Source organism: Nanorana parkeri, unplaced genomic scaffold (genome assembly GCF_000935625.1).
Source record: "Nanorana parkeri isolate BGI_ZX_2015 unplaced genomic scaffold, ASM93562v1 scaffold186, whole genome shotgun sequence".
Classification (NCBI taxonomy): domain Eukaryota; kingdom Metazoa; phylum Chordata; class Amphibia; order Anura; family Dicroglossidae; genus Nanorana; species Nanorana parkeri.
In genome coordinates, this window is record NW_017306454.1 from 710,230 (window position 1) to 715,793 (window position 5,564).

Genomic DNA, 5,564 nt, shown 5'->3' on the forward strand with positions numbered 1-5,564 from the left:
GCAGAACCCCCCCCCCCCCCCCCAAATAACCTCCTCCCTTCTAATCTAGAGGAGGTTGGTTGCCTTGGCGGCCACCTTAAACAAATGGAGGCGAAATGTCAGAGAGAAATCAGACGGTTCCCCTGTGCTGTGGAGGATACGACAGAGAAGAGTGGGTGACGGAGACCTCCCCGTGGAGGGGGGATACATACTTAGTAGATCTGGGCAACCTGCAGCATGTCCAGTGTGGAGGCATTTAGGGATCCTGGAAATGGATAGTTGCTGGAGACAGTAAGGGACAACGCAAACCCCCCCTATTTTAAAGGATGATCCCCACACCTATAAACCTGCCCATCCAATTGCAGAGGAGCTACCTGGCATAAGGTCTGCTGGTACTTGTAGTAGCTGAGCCTGCCTCTCCTCTATCCTCTGTATAGACACAGTAGTGGCCTCTGACCTGTTGCCGACAGAGTTAGGCAAGAAAACCCCCCAACGCTTAATTCCTCCAAAGTTCGTATCGCCCCCTTTCAACCCAACCTAGCATTTCAGCGCCCCTTCTCCATTTAAACCCCCTACAGGAGGGGTAGCCAGATTCCGGCCCTCCAATGTGGTGAACCTACAAATCCCATGATGCATCTCTCTCCGGGAGTCATGTCTGTGAGAATCTTACAATGCCTCATGGGATTTGTAGTTGCACCACAGCTGGAGGGCCGGAGTTTGGCTACCCCTGCCCTACGGGATCTAGCGGCCCGTCAAACCATGCTGGTTCCAAAGCCGTTATCAGCCCAACTCCTCAAGGTATCCATCATCTCCTCCCCTGTCAAGTCATGCTGGCACTTGTAGTTTGTAAACACCCTCCCTCAACATGCTCAACTTTAGCACACCATCACACATGAGTGTATAGGAGATCTGTTACCTCCTCCTCCTATCACGCTGCTACTAGTAGTTCCTCAATCTAGACTCTTGAGGTCCCTCACCCATACCAAACCATCCCAATGACTACTTCCTGAAAGGGAACTCGCAATCGTCTATATAAAAGTTTCAACACATTCGGGATGTTTCACCCACCTGCCCAGCCATGCTGGCATCTATAGTCCCCTCAGCAGCTGTCTGCCCCTTCGCCATACGAGACCCCTCGCACCATCGAGCCACGGTGGAGTTTGAGGTTTCTCAAACAAGTCCGTCATCCCTCCTACATGTATCTCCTCATTTAATACGCATCAGATATTTATCATACCACAAAGCCACGCTGGCATTTGTAGTTCCTACAGCAGTCGCCCGCACCATCAGTTTAAAACGCAAAGCTCTCTTGTCCCGTCAACCCATGTGGTGCCCTGTAATACAGTCTGATGCCCCTTCTCCTAGCCAACCAGAATGCTGCTTCTAGATGATCCCAAATCACCCATCTCCAATCTGACCAGGATACTACTCAATGCTTGGAACACCGCCGTCATAACACGGAAGATACCCGGCGCCCATAGATTCCTGTAACTGCTTCCTTCTCACTGTATATGTTCAGAAATTCCCCCGCTTCGAGCAAGCCACCTGACACTTGTAGTTCCTCAGCACAGTCCCATCACCCCTTCGCTCACAAGAATCACAGCGCTGTTTCCACATTCTCAGGCTGACACTTGTAGTCCTTTAGCAGGTCCTCCACCTCAGTAGAAACAGAGGGACTTCTCTGCCCTGTAATGCCACACCAAGACTTGTAGTCCATTAGCAGGTCCCTGCCTCCTCAGTATGTAACACAGGGACGGTCATGCCCCACCAAGACTTGTAGTCCCGCCAGTACCACTACCCCCTGCCACCAGCGCAGAGACTTAAGAGGCTGCAATCACCGCTGCTTGGGACGCCTCATCGCCACCCACTGCCACCTCTACCAAACCATCGTGCTCCTAGGAAGTCTGCCACCATCGCTGCTCGGGTCACAACATCATCACCCTCGCCCACCACTGCCAGGACTCATCGTTCCTTAAAAGTCTACCTCCATCGCTGCTCAGGACACCACATCGCTACCTCCTGAAACCCAGACATGTTCCTCTAGTCTACAATTGTCACCGCTACCTGAAACTACCAACGCCAAGCCATGCTGAGACTTGTAGTCCCTCAGGAATCTATCATGGCTTCTTGGGACGCCAGATCGCTACCCCCTGACACAACTGCCAGGTATAGTTCCTCAGAGGTCTACCATCATCGCTGCTTGGGACACGACAACGCTACCCCTGCTGCGGCCACCACAAAAACCTAAGTAGCTGGTGAGGAGTCTACCATCAACACTGCTTGGTACATCACATTGTTACCCCGTGCTGAGACTTGTAGTTCTTCAGAAGTTTAGAATCACCGCTGCTTGGGACATCACAAACGCTACCAACACTTGTAGACCCTCCGTAATCTACCGTCATCGCTGGTTGGGACATAACATCACCTGTCTCCCCCACCAATGCCAAAGCAATGCTGAGACTTGTAGTCCATCACCAGCTGCCCTGTTAACTTTCAACAGAGACCTCTTTGCCCTGCCATGCTGACACTTGTAGTTCTTCAGGATTCCACCATGCCTCACACACACAGCTACCCGCAGCCACCCCTGTCAACACTTGTAGTCCATCTCCTTTCCCCTGTCAAGCCATGATGGCAGCGCCAGCTGCTCATAGTCATCTCCTCCTCCCTGCCAGGGCATGCTGAGGGTTGTAGTTCCTCCTCCAAACAGTGAGAGCTTGCCACCTCTCCTGCTCCCTGTGCATGCTGAGGGTCGTAGTTCCTCCTCAGAGCAGAGAGACCCTGTCACCTCTCTCCTCCTCCCTGTCAGGACATGCCGAGGGTCGTAGTTCCTCCTCAGAGCAGAGAGACCTTGTCACCTCTCTCCTCCTCCCTGTCAGGACATGCTGAGAGTCGTAGTTCCTCCTCAGAGCAGAGACCCCGTCACCTCTCTTCACTGTCAGGACATGCTGAGGGTTGTAGTTCCTCCTGGGCACAGACAGACCCTGTCACCTCTCCTCAGTACATGGCATCCTCCTTACCCGTGTCCTCCGGCGCCTCTAGTCCCCCCGCTGCTGCTGCTGCCAGACGGCCGTCCAGTCACATCGAGCCGCACACAGTCACACATAGATAGAAGCTGGGCTGCTTCCTCCTCACGCCGTCATCCTGCTCCTCATCATCATTATTATCATCCTCATCCCCCCCACTCCCCGGCGCTGGCCAGCATATCGCGGAGATCCCCGGCTCTTCTGCTGCTGCTGGCGGATTCTCTGGTCCCGGCCGCCGTGCAGGATGGAGGGAGAAGGGGGGAGGGAAGGGGGAGTTACAAAATGGCGCGCGTTTCCAAAGCTGCGCAGCCTGCCAGCGAAGGAGGAAGAATGAGGAGGACGGGGAAACCACCGCTAACCCCTCCACTGACTCCCCCTCTTCCTCATACCGGAGACCGGGGCACCGTGACTGACAACAACACCCCCTCCTTTTTCTTCACCTCATCACCACCATCCTCCTTCCCGCCACCGCATCCTCACCATTCACTCAGAAATATTTTATTCACAATGTGCTTTATTCACACGGCACGTAATTCCCTCACCGGGGTTTATTCGGGCGGGAAGGGAATTAAAAAAAAAAAAAAAAAGGTAACAAAATGGCGGCGGGATAAGCGTGTTGCCATGGAGACTGTCAATCAGCGCGAAGCCCCGGATGCGCGCTGACGTCACGTAGCGAGGTGGCGCCAATGCTGCTGCGGTCGGGGCTGGGAAGAGGGAGGGTCATGTAACGAGGGGGGGAGTGGTATCGCGGGAGGAGGGAAGTTGAGGATAATTAGGAAAACTGTCTGGGGTGTGAGTTGGCAAACGAAGAAATGCAGCTATGTAAATATGATGTTTGCCGGACGCCAGGGGGGTGACATGTGTCGGCTTGGGCGGGAGGAAACTATGATAAGTAGGGGGAAAGCCAGTGTTGTAGGTGTCCCAGGCCGGTGCTGGGCTCTGATTTCCAGGGACATGGTCAGGCCAGGTCTTCAGATTTGTCACAGCAAAGTGTATCCATTACGTCAACACTCAGTACCTTCTGTTTCTGAAGGTTTTCGTAGCTGGTTTTAAATTCGAAAATTTCCAGCGTGGTAGATGCCCGTATATAATGGAATCCAAAATTTCCAGCGTGGTAGATGTCCGTATATAATGGAATCCAAAATTTCCAGCGTGGTAGATGTCCGTATATCATGAAATCCAACATTTCCAGCGCGGTAGATGTCCGTATATCATGAAATCCAAAATGTGCAGCGTGGTAGATGTCCGTATATCATGAAATCCAAAATGTGCAGTGTGGTAGATGTCCGTATATCATGGAATTCAACATTTCCAGCGCGGTAGATGTCCGTATATCATGGAATTCACGGTAGATGTCCACGTCCATCATAAAATCCAAATTTTCCAGAGTGCTAGATGTTCACGTACACTGTAGAATCCAAAATCTCCAGCCTGGTATACATCCATTTATATCATGGAATCCAACATTTCAAGACAGGTATACGTCCACATCTATCATTAAAATATCAAATTTGCAGCGTGGTAAATATCCATGTATATTGTAAATTCCAAATGTTCCAGAGAGGTAGTTGTCCACGTATATCATAAAAACCAACATTTGTAGTAGATGTCCATGTACAGTGCTCAGTATAAATGAGTACACCCCTTTGAACAGAAAGATTTTAATCAGTATCTCAGTGAGCACAAGAACAATTTCCTAAATTTTGACAAAACCGAGTTTTATAGAACATTTGTTGAGCTCATGACATGAAAGTAAGTTTAATAATATAATTTAGATGACAGAATCTTCAGTTTTACTCAAATTAGGTAAAGCAAAAATGATTGCACCCCCACAACAAAAACGACTCCATCTAGGACAGCACCAAGTCTTCTAGGCATGGAATGAACAAGTTGGCGGCATATTGTAACATCTATCTATGTTGCAGGTTGTCACCGGGCCAGGAAGCGACATGCAATCTTTTCCAGTGGGGTCACGGATAAGAATAAAAACTGAAAAAAGCAATGTCTTCTATTCCGCAGGATAATTTACTGTTTGCATTTTAAAAAAAGTATATTATACACTTAAAGCAGAACCCTATCCAAAAGTAAGATATACAAAAAATATCCCATTACAAGGTTCAATAACAAAACCAGCAAAATTCACCTCAGAAACTTTCTCTGCAGTACCTTTTTTTTTTTTTCTACAGATACATGTCCTTTAGCATCATTCAAGCCACTGCCTTTGAGCCCAGGTCACCCTGACCCTGCCCCAGCCTGTGACAGGACAGTGAAGGAGAAGCAGCGCAGTGATGAGCTCATCTCTCTGCTTTTTATTTCTTTATTCCAGGTATTTATATAGTGCTGACAATTTATGCAGCACTTTACATAGTTGCACATTCACATCAGTCCCTACCCTCAAGGAGCTTACAATCTAAGGTCCCTATCTCACATGCATACATACAGGGACACTTTAGAGAGGAGCCAATTAACCTAGCAGCATGTCTTTTTGGAGTGTGGGAGGAAACCCACGCAAGCACAGGGAGAACATGCAAACTCTTTGCAGATAGTGACCGGGGACCCCCA

The 5,564-nt window shown here is 49.8% G+C and overlaps 1 protein-coding gene across 1 annotated transcript in view; it reads right to left on the minus strand.

Moving 5' to 3' along the window:
- Nucleotides 1-3,407, minus strand: part of DYRK1A (dual specificity tyrosine phosphorylation regulated kinase 1A) — an 87,137-nt gene extending 83,730 nt beyond the window's left edge. The window contains exon 1 of the mRNA XM_018555162.1: nucleotides 2,997-3,407. The gene's annotated coding sequence lies outside the window, so the exon portion shown is untranslated. The remainder of the gene's footprint in view (nucleotides 1-2,996) is intronic.
- Nucleotides 3,408-5,564: the final 2,157 nt, after the last annotated feature.